This window comes from Salvelinus fontinalis, chromosome 8 (assembly GCF_029448725.1).
Source record: "Salvelinus fontinalis isolate EN_2023a chromosome 8, ASM2944872v1, whole genome shotgun sequence".
Lineage (NCBI taxonomy): Eukaryota > Metazoa > Chordata > Actinopteri > Salmoniformes > Salmonidae > Salvelinus > Salvelinus fontinalis.
Window position 1 is genome coordinate 18,910,066 of NC_074672.1, and position 20,487 is coordinate 18,930,552.

The following is a 20,487-nucleotide window of genomic DNA, read 5'->3' on the forward strand; positions in this document are numbered from 1 at the left end:
TTAGTGATAGCTGTAATTTTCAGTCAAAATAATACTCAAAATAACAAAATTGGTCAGGAGCCCGTAAAACAACCCCTATTTCCTCCAGTGCCATTATATCACTGTAGTATGGAAGAGAACAGGTGAGTGACATAGATCAAAGGTCAAGTCTGAGAATAAACAAAGGAAAATACATGATTAGGAAAAGAGCTGACAGAAAAAGTGGCACATCTAATACAGCATCACAATGTTTTTCCTTACTTCCCTCTGGGGTGGAGAACTCTATGGTGTTACTGGGATGTCCCTCGTATCGGTTGTTGGCCACCACTATGCACATTTTGTAGTTGCTGCAAGGGATGAGTCCTGGCAGGACACCAGAGAGACGCAGCCCGTGGGCTGGAAAGGCTTTAGACTTCATGGCCCTGCTCACACTCAGGCACCTCAGCTGGCTACTGTCTCGCCAGAAGTACACCTGGGATAGAGGGACACAGCACATGCGTTCATTTGTATGTTTGTTCCCTCGTTCAGTTCCTCAGTCCCTCATTTGTTAATTCATTCAGCCGATGTGTGAAGAGCTTTCCATCCACTGCTTTCCTAATGTATACCAAACGTAGCCTGGATCTCATAACAGTTTGTTACACTTGGAATTGAAAACCTGAAACTAAACAAGCCTCTTATTCCCAGTAGTCTGACCTTGTATTCCTTCAGTTCACCCATGATGCTGCTGCGAGCCACAGGGTCCCAGTGCACGGTGACCTTGGTGGCCTCTAACCTGGACACACGCAGTTTGACAGGGGCAGCAGTGGGACCTGGGAGACACCAAGAGGAAGTTGCAATTCACTATGGTGTGGCTGACTGCCAGGTGTCAAGTAGGGATGGTCTATATTTACCCGTAAATGGGTATAAAAAGGGTCTCTGTGTGTCTGCAGGAAGGGATTGTGTGGTGATACTCACGGTCTTCTCCAGAGTAGCCTATGATGACAGGAGACTCTGGGCCCAGCCCAAAGTCATTGACAGCTTGGACCTTTATCTCGTATGGTGTGAAAATGTCTGTGTCGTAGATATAGTATTTACACCACCAAGTGGTAGCGTTTTTCCACTCCTCCCTTGAATCCCTCCGTTTCCACTACACCAAGTACTTTAGGTGGGGCCCATTCCACTCTCTGTTGTTCATTGCCTTTTCCCCATATCAGACAAGGAAGTTCAATTCAATTTTTTTTAAATAAATACACTACCGTTCAAAAGTTTGGGGTCACTTAGAAATGTCCTTGTTTTTGAATGAAAAGCAATTTTTTTGTCCAATAAAATAACATAAAATTGATCATAAATACAGTGTAGACATTGTTAATGTTGTAAATGACTATTGTAGCTGGAAACGTCTGATTTTTAATGGAATATCTACATAGACGTACAGAGGCCCATTATCAGCTACCATCACTTCTGTGTTCCAATGGCACGTTGTGTTAGCTAATCCAAGTTTATCATTTTAAAAGGCCAATTGATCATTAGAAAACCCGTTTGCAATTATGTTAGCACAGCTGAAAACTGTTGTTCTGATTAAAGAAGCAATAAAACTGGCCTTCTTTAGACTAGTTGAGTATCTGGAGCATCAGCATATGTGGGTTCGATTACAGGCTCAAAATGGCCAGAAACAAAGGACTTTCTTCTGAAACTCGTCAGTCTATTCTTGATCTGAGAAATGAAGGCTACTCCATGCGAGAAATGCCATTGGAACACAGAAGTGATGGTTGCTGATAATGGGCCTCTGTACGTCTATGTAGATATTCAATTACAATTCAGCCGTTTCCAGCTACAATAGTAATTTACAACATTAACAATGTCTACACTGTATCTCTGATCAATTTGATGTTATTTTAATGGACAAAAAATGTGCTTTTCTTTCAAAAACAAGGACATTTCTAAGTGACCCCAAACTTTTGAACGGTAGTGTATATTTGAATGTATCACCTCCCAGCTGATCTCCATGTTGTTTCTCCATGTGCCCACTCCTTTGATGTTTTTAGGGATGGTGTCTGGGGCTGAGAAGCATAGCAAGTATACAAATTATTTTGAAAGCTCTTTGTCCAATGGTTTGAATATGAAAGGTAATTGTTGTCAGCTGTATTCCTGTCAATACAATTATTGAAGACAGTAGATATCCCTTATTCATAACACATCATCACACGCATCAAGCATGAAATACTCACGCGCTCCACCAGTCTGGAAGTTGGGGGACGATCGGCTGGGTTTACTCATTCCAATATCATTGATAGCAATGACCCTAAACTCATAGATAATGAATGGTCACAGTTGCAGAATGACAGAGTTGAGGTTTCCAGGGTATGTGGAAAGGTTTCTCCAGTTGTAAGGGAACCAGACGTCATCGTCATACTACACCAGGTATTCTGGAGGAAAAGCCCAGAAAGAAACACTGATTACTTCAGTTGATTTTGGTTAACTCTGACCATTTCAAAGAAACTCTGGTGCACATGTGGCATGACATCAGGACTATGTTTACTCTGGGTGTTCTGCTCCTGAGGTGTAGAGTGTAAGGCAGAGTTGTTACTTTTGATAGGGCTGTGATTGCTTTCTCCAGGGGTCCAGGAAAGCCTAACACTGCGCTCGAAGGAGTCCGACAACTTCAAGTTTGTAGGAGGGTCTGGATGATCTGGGAGGAAGGGAAGGAAACTGTTGTGGCAAAATCCAAATATATACAGCATCCACATGCTGTCTATCTACTACTATCACACAATACAATGTAATTAACATTAATTAACATTCCATAACATGTAATATCCATATATTTATATATTCTTAATTCCATTCCTTTACTTAGATTTGTGTGTATTGGGTATATGTTGTGAAATTGTTAGATATTACTCGTTAGATATTGCTGCACTGTCGGAACTAGAAGCACAAGCATTTCGCTACACCCGCGATAACATCTGCTAAACACGTGTATGCGACCAATAAAATTGGATTTGATTTGATTTTGAGAGGAAGGAAACCTCTCAGGGATTTCACCATGAGGCAAACGTTGACTTTAAAACACTTGCAGAGTTTAATGGCTGTGATAGGAGGAAACTGAGGATGGATCAACAACATTGTAGTTACTCCACAATACTAACCTGATTGACAGAGTGAAAAGAAGGAAGCCTTTACAGAATAATTTTTTTCCAAAACATGCATCTTGTTTGCAGCAAGTCACAAATGAATACTACAAAGTGTTTTGTTTGAGTCTAATCCAATACAACAAATTACTGAGTATCACTCTCCATATTTTCGAGCATAGTGGCAGCTGCATCAGGTTATTGGTATGCTTTTAATTAATAAAGACTGGGGAGTTTTTCAGGATAAAAAACTTTTACAGAATGGAGCTAGGCATAGTCAAAATCCTAGAGGCAAACCTAGTTCAGCCTGCTTTCCACCAGACACTGGGAGATTAATTCACCTTTCAGCAGGACAATAACCTAAAACACAAGGCCAAATCTACACTGGAGTTGCTTACCAAGACGACATTGAATGTTCCTGAGTGACATAGTTACAGTTTTGACTTAAATTGTCTTGAAAATGTATGGCAAGATGGCTGTCTTGCAATGATCAACAAACAACTTGACAGAGCTTTAAGAATTCTGTTCAATCCAGGTGTGCAAAGCTCTTAGAGACTTACCCAGACAGACTCACAGCTTTAAATCGCTGCCAATGGTGAGTCTAACATGCATTGACTCAGAGGTGTGAATACTTATGTAAATGTATATTTCTCTATTTCATTTTCAATACATTTGCAAACATTTCTAAAAACATGTTTCACTTTGCCATTATAGGGCATTGTGTGTATATTTGAGTGAGATTTGTATTTAATGCAATACATTTCGAAATCAGGCTGTAAAACAACAAAACGTGGAATAAGTCAAGGGATATGAATCGTTTCTGAAAGCACTGTATGTTTACTAAGCGTCACGTTAGAGTCCTACCCATCACCACCAGGCCGGCGGAGACAGTGGTCTTGTCTATCTCAGTCTTGATGATGCAGGTATAGTTGCCTTCGTCTCGTCTGTTGACGTTTGTGATGACCAGAGTTGAATCATCCAGTGACAGCCTGTGGACACAATGCTGATGACATTAGGAAGTCATCTTGACAAATTCAGTTGAACAATTCACCATTTAGCCTTTAGTTATACTCATATATAGATGAAAACTCTGTTAGTTTGAAGTTAGCTATAACCATAACTAGGACGTTAGGGTGGCAACAGAAACCCTATGGTTTCAATGGTTACAAGGACGAGTAGTCATATTCAGGCCCACCTCCAGCCTATGATGAGGAACTGTTTGTTCTTCATCCAGGTGGTGGTGACGGTGACTGTGGGGTCCTGTTCGGCCTTACACTCCAACCGGACATCAGTCCCCCAGAGGACTCTCATATTATCTGGCCGTTTGAGGATTTTGGTGGACTCTGGAGAAACAGAGGATACGGATCATGAGAACACCTGCAATGTACAGTGTAGATTGAACCACGTGAAAAAGCGGTACAGTTAGGCTATTATTGGGTATTCACCTTTGACCTCTAATTTGACCTGGTTTTCGTCTCGTCCGGCGACGTTGCTGACAATACACAGGTATGTCCCCTGGTCGTCCATACGGGTGCCTCTGATCTGCAGGGTCCCGTTGCTGTGTACTTTAAAGCGATTTCCCTCTAGATTTCCAAGTCCATACTAAGACCTGTGCAAAAAGAGGTAGGCAGTTACACACATGCATGCACACACACACCTGAGAGAAGAGCATCATAAACATGTTCTCACCAGCGCAGATCGGGCACGGGCGAGCCAAAATAGCGTCAGTCTAGCCAGGCGCGGCTGCCCTCAATGACCTTCACCAGGGCAGTCCTGGGCCTGAGGATACGTGGTGTTGCATCTACAGAAACAGAACATATGACCGTACCAATGCTTCCATGATGATCTACTGTAATTTCTGTTAACGTTTATACGTATTTCAATAAACAGAGAGGATTATGGTTATTTTCTGCAAATGAATATGGTATCTTACGCAGTACACTGATGTAGGCATTGGCAAACAGGTAGCCATACTGGTTGGAGGCATTGCATTGGTAAACACCAGTGTTCGCCACAGTGACTGAGTGGAAGGTAATTGTATCACCTGACACCTGCCTGTTTGGGACCAGAGTGGCATCTGGAACAAGTATATAGTACAGTAAGTAAGTAAAATACTGTGTCCTTGCAGTTATAGAACAGTTTGTTACTTTACTATACAGTCTTTTCAGTTAAGTGACAAAAACAGAGGATTTTATACATAAAACGTGTAATTGAGCAATTGAGTGTAATCTCCTGCAGTCATTTGCAACAGTGCACTTGGATTCTTAGGGTAGGTGGCTGTGCTTATCTTCGATTGAATCTCCGTTGATAAACCAGCTGATACTGGCCCGAGGGATGCTATCAGAGCGGCACACTAAACGTGCATTCTCCTCTGGGGCCAGAACTAGGTTACCGGGTTTCTCCAACCAGAATGGAGCCGCTGTTAAATACACAGCTCAGGTCAGCATTTTAGAAAATAAAATAAATCTAAGCTACATCAGTGAATATTTGCTATATGAGTGGTTCATAGAAAGTGTTACCAAATGAGCTATTTCCTCCCATTGTAAATCAAACAGTAGCTATGTTTCCATTAACTTGTCCAGTGATTTTTTTGTCAATATTTAGAAAGTTTGCATAGAAAATAGATGTGTCAATTGCCGCCTTGGGTGCTTTTCCATTTCACTAACCTAACATAGCAGGCACAAAAGAAATGCCTGAAACTACATCCCTTACATACTGGTCTTGACAAGAAGAATAAAAAACTGTCGGCAGAGGTTCTCCTCTGCACTATTCAACCAATCCAGTAAAAGTAGAGGAGGAGTTAAGATAGAGTGTCACTATGTTAACGTCCGAAAGAAGATGTCGTGTCACATGATCTCTTTCCCTTTCCCCTGAAAACCGGAACATCTGGTTGTTGGGGACTCGGCAGAGACATCACGTGCCACGCGTATCTTCAAAATGATTCGGCAACCATTTTTTTTTTAAACACAGTTTCCATCATCATTTGTCGCACTAAAGAAAGTTTGACAAAAGAAAAATCCATCCCTATTGAACTGAACTGTTTTAGATCTTTATAAAATGTCTCCAATATCTGCCGTTTCCATAACACGTTGCAAATATTTGTTTTGCTACATTGCTTTGGCTGAATAAGACTGGGCCTGCCTAGTGAAATGTAAAGATTATGTGAAAGATCAATGGGAGAGTTAATGTAACGCTCGTCTTCCTCCTAGTCTGAGGAGGAGCAAGGATCAGACCAAAGCGCAGCGTGGTTTGAATACATATTTTAATTATAGCAACGAAGACGAAAAAACACTTGACAAAATACAAAACAATAAACGACGTGAACAAACGAACGAAAACAGTACCGTGTGGCGAACAAACACAGACACGGCAACAATCACCCACAAACAAACAGTGAAAACAGCCTACCTTAATATGGTTCCCAATCAGAGACAATGACAAACACCTGCCTCTGATTGAGAACCATATTAGGCCAAACGAACAAACCTAAACATAGAAACAAATAACATAGACTGCCCACCCCAACTCACGCCCTGACCATACTAAATAAATACAAAACAAGGGAAATAAGGTCAGGAACGTGACAGTGAATATCGTAAAAATATCCCTGTATCTGTGTGTTGGTGTGATGGAGAATACAGTGCCCTCCACTAATATAGGCACCCTTACTTGAGCAAAACTGGCTGTGAATATTCTTTCTTCATTGTTCATGCTCTTTGTCTTTCATTCAAAATATTCACAAATATCTAAACTTTAATTGAAGTAAAATAATTGAAAGAAAATGTTTATTCTTATCATCCCAAAAATATTTTTCTCAAATATAAGTGTACCATAATTAATGGCACCCCTTCATTCAATACTTTGTGCAACCTCTCTTTGCCAAGATAACATCTCTGAGTCTTCTCCTATAATCAGTAATGAGGTTGGAGAACACATGGCAAGGGATCTGAGACCATTCCTCCATAAAGAATCTCTCCAGATCCTTCAGATTCCGAGGTCCACGCTTGTGGACTCTCCTCTTCAGCTCATCCCACAGGTTTTCTATGGGGTTTAGGTCAGGGGACTGGGATGGCCATGGCAAAACCTTGATTCTGTGGTCAGTGAACCATTTTTGTATTGATTTTGAGGTGTGCTTTGGATCATTGTCCTGCTGGAAGATCCAACCACAGCCCAGTTTCAGCTTCCTAGCAGAGACAGTCAGGCTTTGATTTAATATCTGCTGGTACTTGATGGAGTCCATGATACAATGTATCCTAACAAGTTGCCCAGGGCCTTTGGAAGAAAAACAGCCCCACAACATCAAAGATCACAGTGGGGATGAGGTACTTTTCTGCATTGCTATCTTTCTGTCTACGCCAAACCCACCTCTGGTGTTTGTTTCCAAAAGCTATATTTTGGTCTCATCTGACCATAGAACCCGGTCCCTTTGAAAGTTCCACTAACGTTTGGCAAACTGTAGGCGCTTGAGTTTGTTGTTTGACGACAGCAAAGGCTTTTTTATGGCAACCCTCCCAAACAACTTGCGATTATGTAGGTGGTGTCTGATCGTAATCTTGGAGACTTTCTGACCAAGACCCAACTAACGTCTTCAATTCTCCAGCTGTGGTTCTTGGAGATTTTTTGGACACTCAAACCATCCTCCTCACTGTGTGTGGGGTTAATATAGGCACACATCCTCTTCCAGGCCAATTGTTAACATCTCCAGTTGCTTTAAACTTCTTAATTATTGCCCTGATAGTAGAAATGGGCATTTTCGACCATTGAGCTATTTTCTTATAGCAATTTTCTGATTTGTGCAGGTCAACAACCTTTTTGTCGCACATCATTAATGTATTTTCGGGTCTTTCCCATAATGATAGATGACTATGGGAACTTGGCCTATGTGTCACCTCCAGTGGCGACCCGTCATTCAGGGCAGGTATTGGTCACATACACATGGTTAGCAGATGTTAATGTGAGTATAGCGAAATGCTTGTGCTTCTAGTTCCGACAGTGCCATAATATCTAACAAGTAATCTAACAATTCCCCAACAAATACCTAATACACAAAAATCTAAAGGGATGGAATAAGAATATGTACATATACTGTATATGGATGAGTGATGGCCGAGCGTCATAGGCAAGATGCAATAGATGGTATAAGATGCAGTATGTACATATGAGATGAGTAATGTAAGATATGAAACATTATTAAAGTGACTAGTGAGTCTATGTAGGCAGCAGCCTCTCTGAGTTAGTGATGGCTGTTTAGGAGTCTGATGGCCTTGAGCTGTTTTTCAGTCTCTCGGTCCCTGCTTTGATGCACCTATACTGACCTCGCCTTCTGTATAGTAGTGGGGTGAACAGGCAGTTGCTCGGGTGGTTGTTGTCCTTGATGATCTTTTTGGCTTCCAAAATGCAGGTGTTTCAGCCTAGCTCAGTGCTTTCTGTGGGGGTGGGGCAGCCAGCGGAAAATACGAAGCGTAGGGGTTGGTAATGTTCTCTAGTTGCACCATGATTAGCTCAGTGTTCTGTTACTCGTGGGGACAGTAAGTCACCACCAAGTCTTAGGGTAGACCTCAAAAATTCAAGCCCCTTTGGTGCTGCCATAGAGTTACATTAGAAGTGACCATCCAACAAGGCTCAAGGTCATTGGCCACAGATAAAATGACATCAAATCATGTTATATCTACAGTAGCTTTGATTGGACTGATCATGTCAACATCATACTTTCAAAGTGTTAGCTAGCAGTCATCATCATGAATCAAGTCAACAATCTGCTGGCAAATCCTTTTTAATCCTTGTCATATGAAGAGAAATTATGAAGAGAAATTATAGATAAAAGGTATCGGTGCTCATCGGCCATTGGACATAAACATTACACAACAAGTTGGAAATCGCAAATTCAACAATGAGTGGTTTGGAAGGAATCAGTGACAATGGCTAACTGCAAGCATTGCAAAGCAATCACTAGCCTGCTATTCAGTGGAGTGGTTGTGTGGTCCCAAATCTGGGATTAAGAGTCTCTTTTCCAAGTTTAAAATTATAAACATTCAACATTGGCCATGGTGTCAATGAAGCATGATTTGTGCAACACTCAAAACAACTGTTAAATCGGAACTGCAAAAACTTGACTTCAGTGAGTTCAAGACAACGAGTAATTCCGGAAAAAAACGAGCTCCGACTGCGAAATACGTTTTGAACTGTCATTTTACCTTGTTTTTTCAGAGTTCCCAGTTGTCTTGAAAGCACCATAAATCCAGAGAATGCCAGACTTTGATGACTAAATTTGCCCATGAAGGATCGCCGTGCCACTTCCTGGTCAAGTGAGCACAGCACAACAAGTAAGAAAATGTCTTGTATGCTGCTGCATAAATTATGTAATATGCCAGGGAGATATGTATACTGTAGCCATGAAAGTAATACTAAGTGTATGTTGTGTAGTAAGATGTTAGTAGCCCATGTGCCGCACCCTAATAATTTAGTCTATTTACCCCTCTTAATTAGCCTAATGTTCTGACTTGGTGGTGCACATCATTTGGTCTATAACCTGTTTTAGAGGAATGTTTATTTATTTATTTTTCACCTTTATTTAACCAGGTAGGCTGGCTGAGAACAAGTTCTCATTTGCAACTGCGACCTGGCCAAGATAAAGCAAAGCAGTTCGACACATACAACAGCACAGAGTTACACATGGAACAAACAAACATACAATCAATAATACAGTAGAAAAATCTATATACAGCATGTGCAAATGAGGTAGGATAAGAGAGGTAAGGCAATAAATAGGCCGTGGTGGCAAAGTAATTACAATATAGCAATTAAACACTGGAATGGTAGAATGTGCAGAAGATGAATGTGCAAGTAGAGATACTGGGGTGCAAAGGAGCAAGATAAATGAATAAATACAGTATGGGGATGAGGTAGATTGGATGGGCTATTTACAGATGAGCTATGTACAGGTGCAGTGATCTGTGAGCTGCTCTGACAGCTGGTAATGTAATCATTTAATTTTGTAAGAGCTTTCATTGTCTACTTATATTTCCCCTTAATTTATCCTACGGTTCTGACTTGGTGAACAGGGAGAATACTATAAGAACAGTCCATGTTCTGAATTCTGTCACTGTACATTTCAAAAGTGCTAAACAAATAGTTATATTGACTACGTCCGTCCTAGCTCGCTCATTAATGTCTTAATCGAAATTACCGATTGCCTCTTATCCGCTTGTCATCCCCTTATGCCATAGTTTGTAAATCTCAATGGTCATTAGAAACCACATTTGTTTAAACAAGTCAGCCATATCAGCTATGTTTTTTTAAAAGGCAGTAAATGAAGATGAATGAACTGTTTCGCTGCCAGACAAGGCTCTGCTGATAGCCAGGTGTAGCAGTGGTAAGATGTTGGGACAGCTTTATGTAGGCCCTAACAGTTTGTGGGCACTGTTTGTCACCGTTATAGTGCTATTAATGTATTGTTTAGTGTTGTGGCTTTGCTGGCGTACATCCCACTTTATTATTTATTTTGCCCCACCAAGATTTACATGCTAAAATTACCACTGGTTACCACATATTTATACCTGAGTGAAACAGGAAGTCATGGCTTACCACTTAAGTGTTCCTAATCACTCAGGTGAACATAAAAACGGAAAATATGAATGGGAATATATTTTTGTCCGATTTTACTCATAAGAATTTCTAGGGGTGCCAATAATTCTGGCACACATGATTCGGAGAAAAATATTTATTTCACATACATTTTTTTCAAAAATTTTACTTCAATTAAAATGTTGATTTTTGTGAACATTATCCAAGAGGATAAACAACAAAGACATTTTTTTCACAGCCCATTTTGCTCATACCAAGAGCGCCAATAGTGGAGGGCACTGTAGGTATGAAGATGTTGTCTGACCTTTGATCTGGACAGCAATGGTGTGTTCCAGGTATCCAATCTTGTTAGTAGCTGTGCAGGTGTATTCACCAGCGTCCTCAAACGAGGCCTTGGGGATCTGCAACAACTTGTTGTAGTTCTTCACCTTAATGTTGGTTGTGTCCAGTTCATCTCCATCTTTGGTCCATGTGATGACAGGGGTTGGACTATGGTCAAATATGGTAAAAAGAAATAGGTCAATTCAGGGTGATTTTCGAGGGTTCTTATAAAAGTTAACAGCCTGAGCAAAAAAACATACATAGTGGCGAAGCTACAAATTTCATAAAGCGATTTATTACTGTGGCTTGTGAAAGCAGACACACTAAATATTGTCCAAATTATTTCAGACTTTTATTATTATTCTTTGGAATGCTACTCCTCTTAAACCATTTAAGCTAGAAACGCCATTCACTTTCAAATGTGTAGACAGGTTTGGAATAGTTTGCTTCCATACAACCTTTTGATATCTTTTATAATTTTTAAACTATAAAACGTTTTGTCTTTTTTTGTCCTCCATACACTTTCATTGGATTTCCTCAACATTCTAAAGGGCTCATTGTGACATCATGACTTCCAACATTCTATTCTATTCACTGTAAACAAGGTAACTTTCTGACACAAAATCAGCTACTTTGATCACTTTCCAAACCATTTAGTCAAAAAGTTAGAGAGTATGAAATCTTTGTCTACTTCTCTGCTATTTAAATCTGAAATCAGAACACTTTTTCCAATACCACAAAAATACTTTTAAAGAGCCAAAGCAAGAAACACAATTTTACTTCATGTAAAATGACCATCTAGTTTAATTTGAAACCTGACACTACATTCACATACAGTACACTGGGTAACAGTAATACAATGACTAACCCCAATGGTAACATTTGATAAACACTCGATGAACATTCATGTTTGTGATTGAGAGGATCACTCACACTCCAGCAGTGATGCACTCGAAGAGCAGCTTCTCCCCCTGCAGGACAGTCTGGGAGCTGGACCTTCCGGCCGGAGACAAGAAGTTGGGGGCGGCCTCAGACACCATGCGCACTGAGGGAACACACCTGATGATTTAATTATCCAGGAGTGAAGACTTTTCCCACTGTCAAATATCATGACAGCAGGGACTACTGCTGTGGATTGACTATTAGGATCACACTGGGAGCAAATGCAATGTTTTTGCTATTTTCCCTCCACAATACTGTCTGATCTTTATTTCAAGACATGTCAATGTAATAGAAGAATGCTCTAGAATGTTATATCGTGTTAAGATGAGGAGATTGTTCATTTCTGATTGTATATATATATTTAAAAAAATTAACAACAAAAGCAGAGCAGTTAGATCAGAGGAGAACGGTAAATAATTTTAGGTGATAGTCTGAAATAAACAATGTGGAATCTGTAAGTATGCGGAACAATACAACTTAAATCATATAGCAGTGAGCCAAAGGGGGAGGAGCAACTGTTTAATGAGGTAGGTAAGCTAGTACGTGGTAGTAAATAAAATGGTGGGACCCTTGTGTCACATACTGTTGATGCATGTTATGCAATAACCAATACTAACTTGTAAGGACTCTGACGGTAATAGGCATCTTCTGCTGGATAATATTTTTGTAGGGGAAGCGTGCATTGCAGCAGTAGTCGGTGGCAGAGTCATTGACATAGACATGAGAGAAGTAGAGATCTCCATTCACCCCCATAGACACTCTACGGTCCTGTTTGATACGTAGCATGACTGGGGGTCTACCAGATGAACCTGAAATTGAATATTAAGTTATGTATGCATTTCCTGGTAAGGTCATCTTGAGTCAATATGTTTGGGATAAGTATCAGAATACAAAAATAAGTTTAAAGAAAGAAGCTAATCAGTTCAGAAAGAGAGACAGGTGGTTGTCATTAGTTATAAAATATAACATTTCATTCCTGGGGTGGCAGGTAGCCTAGTGGTTAGAGTGTTGGGCCAGTAACCGAAAGGTTGCTAGATTGAATCCCCGAGCTGACATGGTAAAAATGTGTTGTTCTGCCTCTGAACAAGGCAGTTAACCCACTGTTCCTAGGCCGTCATTGTAAATAAGAATTTGTTATTAACTGACTTGCCTAGTTAAATAAACAAAAATCCTAGACACAATGTACTACTGAGTTGAGAAAAGGAGGTAGACCTACTCACACTTGCCCATCCAGTAGATCTCAGGTTTGGGAGGGCCTGAAGGAGGGCTGCAGTCCAGGAGCAGAGGGAGACCAACACGTACTGTTACTGGCTCCAACACCTCTCTGGGCCACAGAGTGGCTTCTGACATGGGGATTTTTTTTTATATTGGGTTAAGAGGATGATGTAACATACGTTTAACACAGGGAGCAGAATCTTGCTGGGGCATGGACTTATCTTAACGTTAGAACAATTTTTGAGGTCTGAAAACGGCTGACAGAATTGGACTTGAGTGATTTGTCCCTTTAGGCTTTGCTTGGTTCTGCCACAAATGTTTAGCATTATAACGGTTTGAGGCACTGGCTTTTCTAATGTACTCTGTGACAATGGATTCAAAAGCCTGAATGGAGGGCAGCTTACTAGAGATGTGTAGGTTGATCTTGTGTAAGTATGCAGTGCCATACTCGTTGGTGGCAACACACTGGTACGCCCCTTCATAGGCCCCTGGGTCAGTCCAGGCATAGATGTCCAGCGTCCCCGAACGTCTCCTCATTGAGGCCTGAGGGTCCTTTGCCACGTTGAAGTACTTCCCATTACGCCTCCATGAGAAACTTAGGGATAAAGGCAAGTCTTTTGGATCAGGTAATTAAAAGTGTTCTGCTACAGCTGCTCACAAATTGTACATGGTTTTGACCTATAAAGAAAGTGTTTTGGATGTGTCAGTTCTTACATTGGGTGGGGGGTGCCTTTGGCTTCACACTCCACAACCATGTTCTCTCTGGGATCCACGACATGTTCCTTCAACGACTGTTTTATAATGGTGGGGGGCTGTCTGACTGTAGGTGGAAAAGTCAAAATTAAAGACCTGATTAGGATTGTACATTAATTGAGATACTGTATTTAAGCAATAAGGCATGAGGTGGTTTGGTACAGTGCAATCGGAAAGTATTCAGACCCCCTTGACTTTTTTGATTTTGTTACGTTACAGCCTTATTTTAAAATGGATTCAATTGTTTTTTCCTTATCCATCTACACACAATACCCAATAATGACAAAACAAAACAGGTTTTTAGAAATATTTGCAAATTCATTAAAAAAGTGAAATTTTCACATTTACATAAGTATTTAGACCCATTACTCAGTACTTTGTTGAAGCACCTTTGGCAACGATTACAGCCTTGAGTCTTCTTGGGTATGATGCTACAAGCTTGGCACACCTGTTTTTGGGGAGTTTCTCCCATTCTTCTCTGCAGATCTTATCAAACTCTGTCAGGTTGGATGGGGAGTGTCGCTGCACAGCTATTTTCAGGTCTCTCCAGAGATGCTCGATCGGGTTCAAGTCCGGGCTCTGGCTGGGCCACTCAAGGACATTCAGAGACTTGTCCCGAAGCCATTCATGAGTTGTCTTGGCTATGTGCTTAGAGTCGTTGTCCTGTTGGAAGGTGAACCTTCGCCCCAGTCTGAGTTCCTGAGCGCTCTGGAGCAGGTTTTCATCAAGGATCTCTCTGTACTTTGCTCTGTTCATCTTTCCCTCGATCCTGACTAGTCTCCCTGTCCCTGCCGCTGAAAAACATTCCCACAGCATGATGTTGCCACCACCATGCTTCACAGTAGGGATGGCGCCAGGTTTCCTCCAGACGTGATGCTTGGCAATCAGGCCAAAGAGTTCAATCTTGGTTTTAACAGACCAGAGCATCTTGTTTCTCATGGTCTGAGAGTCCTTTAGGTGCCTTTGGCAAATTCCAAGCGGGCTGTCATGCGCATTTTACTGGGGAGTGGCTTCCGTCTGTCCGCTCTATCATAAAGGCCTGATTGGTGGAGTGCTGCAGAGATGGTTGCCCATCTGGAAGGTTCTCCCATCTCCATAAAGGATTTCTGGAGCTCTGTCAGAGTGACCATCGGGTTCTTGGTCACCTCCCTGGCCAAGGCCCTTCTTTCCCGATTGCTCAGTTTGGCCAGGCGGCCACCTCTAAGACGGGTCTTGGTGGCTCCAAATTTCTTTCATTTAAGAATGATGGAGGCCACTGTTTTCTTGGGGACCTCCAATGCCGCATAAATGTTTGGTACCTTTCCCCAGATCTGTGCCTCGACACAATCCTGTCTTCGAGCCCTAAGGACAATTCCTTCGACCTCATGGCTTTGTTTTTGCTCTGACATGCACTGTCAACTATGGGACCTTATATAGACAGGTGTGTGCCTTTCCAAATCATGTCCAATCAATTTAATTTACCACAGGTGGACTCCAATCAAGTTTTAGAAACATCTGGTGATGGAAGATTCTATGTTTGTGCTTTTCTAATAACCAATTTCTATGTTCATGCAAGTGACTGATTGAGCGTGCCTGGGAGGAATCCTCACTATCAGTGAGCAATTTGGCAGAATGCCCAGGACCTTGTTCTGAGAACGAAAAGGATATCTCAGTTTCAAGGTCTCAGCTTGGAGAGAAGAAGCCTCGTGAGGTATTGGTCTGTCACATGCATGAACCAGACGTTAATGATTCATTATTTATGAATGATGAATAAGGTAAATCATGCAAATATAACTTGTCTGTGTAAACAGTATACAGTATAAGAGAACTAACGGGACTACCCCGGTGGAGCTCACTTCAGACCGGTACTTAATGCATTTAAGTTTGACTCTGACCTCTCCAGCATGCTGTTAATAAACAATGATTCATTTAAGATTGACTTTGAGTGTCCCTGTGTAGAATTTCCATGACAATCTCAATGATGGTCAATGGAAACTGGATGCACCGGAGCTCAATTTCATTTACATTTTAGTCATTTAGCAGACGCTCTCATCCAGAGCGACTTACAGTAGAGTGCATACATTTTATTACATTTTTACATACTGAGACAAGGTTATCCCTACCGGCCAAACCCGGACAACGCTATGCCAATTGTGCGTCGCCCCACGGACCTCCCGGTTGCGGCCGGCTGCGACAGAGACTGGGCGCGAACTCAGCCCAGCCTGGGCACGAACCCAGAGACTCTGGTGGCGCAGCTAGCACTGCGATGCAGTGCCCTAGACCACTGCGCCAACCGGGAGGTATATAATTTCAAGTCTGAATATTTATGTAAATAAGTTTTGCAAAAAAAATCTAAAATCCTGTTTTCGCGTTGTCATTTTGGGGTATTGTGTGTAGATTGATGAGGATTGTTTTTATGTAATACCTTTTAGAATAAGGCTGTAACGTAATAAAATGTGAAAAAATTCAAGGGGTTTGAATACTTTCCGAATGCACTGTATATGGACAACAAACCACTTCTAAGGGCTGTTCTTAGCACGACGCAACGCAGAGTGCCTGGACACAGCCCTTAGCCATGGTATATTGGCCACATACCACAAACCCCTGAGGTGCCTTATTACTATTATAAACTAGATACCAACATAATGAAAACAGTAAATAGTCATTTTTTGTCATACCCGTGGTATACGGTCTGATATACAGTACCACGGCTTTCAGCCAATCATCATTCAGGGCTCAAATCACCCAGTTTCTAATTGACATTGGCCATATACCACACCCCCTCGTGCGTTATTGCTTAAATATACAGCACTGTACACTGTTACTGTATATCACCATCTAGCAGGGCCACAATAGGTTGTGTTGACTTACTTTCCAGTGGGACATCGATGGCAGTCAGCCGTTGCCATAACAGCAGTAATAGAGTTGATCTGACCAGCGTCCTCATCTCTACAGTGAATGGCCTCCAGAGATCCTGTTGAACTGCTAGATGCCCTTATCTATAAACTGTTTTATAAGTGACCGATTAAGCATTTCAACAGTTTCATGAAATAAAATAAAATATTGTGAAATTTATAGGACCAATTGTTTTCTAAGACAATATTTTCCAGCACAAAGCAACCAAATAAAATGAAATAATATTTAGTTTCCAAACAGCAATATTTCATTTCTGTCCCACTCAACAGTCAGCACTGGCACATTCTCCAAGAGTCTCTTTGTTGCACAATAGATCCACCTACTAACACATGGCCAGGACTCAACTCCAGTCTCAAGCCATTCTGAAAAACCAGCCTCCACAGGACTACATTATAAAGCTCTTGTTAGTCGCTGTATAGATTTATTTGAATCCCAAAGAAATACACACGTTGTTATCATGTAATGTCACTACTATTTTACTGTTAATTTCTAAATATACACAAAATAAAGCGTAGCAAAACAGATCATTGATCAGATTCATTGATCAACTCATCAACAACCATTATCAAAACTTTTCCTCCTCTCGTTAGCTCATTACATCTGCGTTACCTTTCACAAGTACAATCCTTCAAGTGAAATCGCATCAGGGTTCCCTCTTCCCAATCATCTACAAGACTTTCCAATGCATTGAGTTTCTCCACAATTCCAATGTCCAGTTAGTGCAGTAAACGGATAAAATCCTTGGCGCTCAATCAGTCAATTCCATTTTCTTGGTCAATCGAACAGCAGGATTCTGGAGAGACAGAGCATAGTGGACAGACTTCTGTCTGTGCCATGGCCATTCTGCCCACCCATCTCAAGAATGAGCTCCCTACACCTCCCTCACCACCCATCTCTCTCTCTCTCTGCCTCTCTCTCTGCTTCTCTCTCTCTGTCTCTCTCTCATGTATTAGCATAGACATGACATCAGTCAAAACATGGCATGGTATCAAGAACAAAAATAAAACTAGCTGAAATGAGTCTCTTACTTCTTGTCATTGTTGCTAGCTATCTGGCCATCTAGAATCACAGCACACACACTTCTGCCCCACTGAAGTGCGTGCATAGTTTCGTGACTATAATCAATTACCCTCTGTGTCGGTGGCACTGCAAATTATGGTGTCTAAACATGCAGACAAACAAACTTCCTTTTGTGCGATAAAGACTTGTTTGCACTCCGGCCATCTTCCTACTATTTTCTCCTTCCAATATGTAGCTAACCAGCATTTTCTACTCCCATTCTGGACCACTCTGATACAGTACACCCAAGCAAGATAAAAAATTCAGACTGACATCCTCAAAAAGGGGAAAGGTCAAAGCCATTCAGCCGAGGACCCTTCAGGCAAACTAAATGCTTTCTTTTCTAGAAACAGGACAGGACCCTTGAAGAGGCCTCTGTCTTTGTGGGAAACAAAAGCCATCTCAAGCCTCTCCACATAGTTCTGATCTGTGTAGGTGCCAAGGAATCCAGACACAGCACTAAAGCATGAATATACAACATACTGCACTCTATGCTAGAATGGACAATCACAAATGGCAAGGGTGACATGAAAACCAATAAATTATAGCTGCTTGTTTGTGCAAAAGACGCTAAAGGGTTTTAAATGATCTTTTGCTAAGGGGGCTTGGAGTTACAGATCACAATCAGCTCTGACGATGACCTTGACATAAACCATTGAGGTTTTCGCAGTGACAGAGATATAACAATGTCACGGGGATGAGAACAGAACTTGAGTATGGCTCAGCCTCGTGCTCGTCTTTCCCACCACATCATTGTGATTGAACAGAAGTTGAGGACCCTCAAAAAGGAAACAAAAGTGAAAAATGTTCAGCTACTTGGCTCTTGGCATGGATTTTTTCTTCGTATTTGACTTGAGCAGGGTTTCAGTCTGACCAGTGCCATGCACCAGATTGCACGGTGTGAAGGGCTCGAGAGACGCACAGCTCCGTGAGAACAACAAGGTCTCTATGTCCTGTGGGTCCCCTTTGGCATGTGTGGCCAGGGCTTGGCTAGGAGCAGATGGCATGTGGGAGGATTTCTCCATCTCTACACAAGCTGCCTGTTCAGGAATGGAGACAGAGACAACCCATCACTCAATACACAGCGTCATCAGCAGTAAGTAGGGGTTGGGAGGAGAGAAATTCCACTTAAGAGGGACCGCTCTATTCTTCTCATCATTCTCATTTGGACTCTGTAACAGTGCTTAGAAATCATTAACTTATGTTATATTACAAATTACTGTATCTCTTCATTGCCGTATTAAATGCATAATCAATTACTGCTTTTAACTGCCAGTATCAATGACTCTCAGCACTGCACATTTACATAACTGGAGGTTGAGGTCTGGCTGAATATTGGACCATTCCAAGTGCCATGAAAATCGGTTTAAGTATAAATTATAAAGAGCATGTAATGTTTTCATTTGAAGTACAAATCTTCAAATCAAAAGCAAATATCTCTGCAAATGAGGAGTACAGCTCCCTTGAGAAAAAGACCATTGGCAAAACTCTGACAGCACGCCAACAGCTTAGACCTACACGGAGAATCGTGGGAACTAAACTAAACACAGTATTCACTCGTTTGTCTGATACAAAAGTGCTGATTCAGTGGAAGATGGACCCACCCTCTTCTCCAAAGTGGATGAGATCATTTAAAGCTTGACCCTGCCTATGACTATAAGAGGTCTCAGTCAGATACAAACAGTTGTCATGGTGTGTTCATCAGAGAATAAGATCTTTACATCATGTCCATGTAGGACATGCCAATAGCCTTTCATGTATCTACTGGTCAAGTAAAGACATTCCATGAGAAAAACATGACTTTTTCTTCAAGCTATAAATTGTTTCTTTACAAGGTACAACAAAAGCCTAAACAATAGTGTTGTACTGAGCTCATTAAGGCATGGTCCACATTCTTCAAAATAGGGTATTACATTAGTTAGTTACCAATGAGCAGCGGAACATTTTACAGGTTTCATCAAGATTTCTTGCATTCAAAATAATCAGATGAAATTCAAGGAAATAAAACAAAGTTACCTGCGGTATTTCCTGTCATCTCTTTCCTTTAGACAGATTTAGTTCTTACATTGAACAGCCCTTATCCTCCATCGGTTTCTCAGTGGACTCTGATCTTCTCTGGTCTAATGTGTGTGTGTTATCAGGAAAAACTGGCATTCTTTCCAACAACATGCAGGACACGTGTCAATATTTCATGAGGACTTCAGAGGTTAAAATCAGGTCAAACTCTGTTCTGGTCCCACGACTTGTCAACTGGGCACCATCTAATGTCCTTTGTGTAATGTGGATACAACAAACATAACGTCATCTCCATCCATAGTGACAGATCAGCTGTCACCATCAGCTGAAAAGAGCCAAAATGTCTTCATAACATGTCATTTCTTAATACAGCAATCAGTCAAAATGGGGAAGAGGACTATCATATGGCATAGATCGAAGATGATTTGATGTCTAAAGTAATTACATTTATTTTGTTAACTGTGCTTTTGTTGAGTGAAAGGCTGGGGGTTACTGAACTTGTGTCTTCTCTCTGGCTGGCACATACACACTCATTCTCTCTGTAACAAAGTGTGTCCTTTATACTGACTGACCAGGGAGAGTACAGCCTCTAGACGCAGGCAGGCTGCCATTA

At 41.3% G+C, this 20,487-nt stretch overlaps 1 pseudogene; it reads right to left on the bottom strand.

Moving 5' to 3' along the window:
* The window catches only part of LOC129860815 (neurofascin-like), a 45,251-nt pseudogene extending 25,038 nt beyond the window's left edge, over window positions 1–20,213 (bottom strand).
* Window positions 20,214–20,487: the final 274 nt, after the last annotated feature.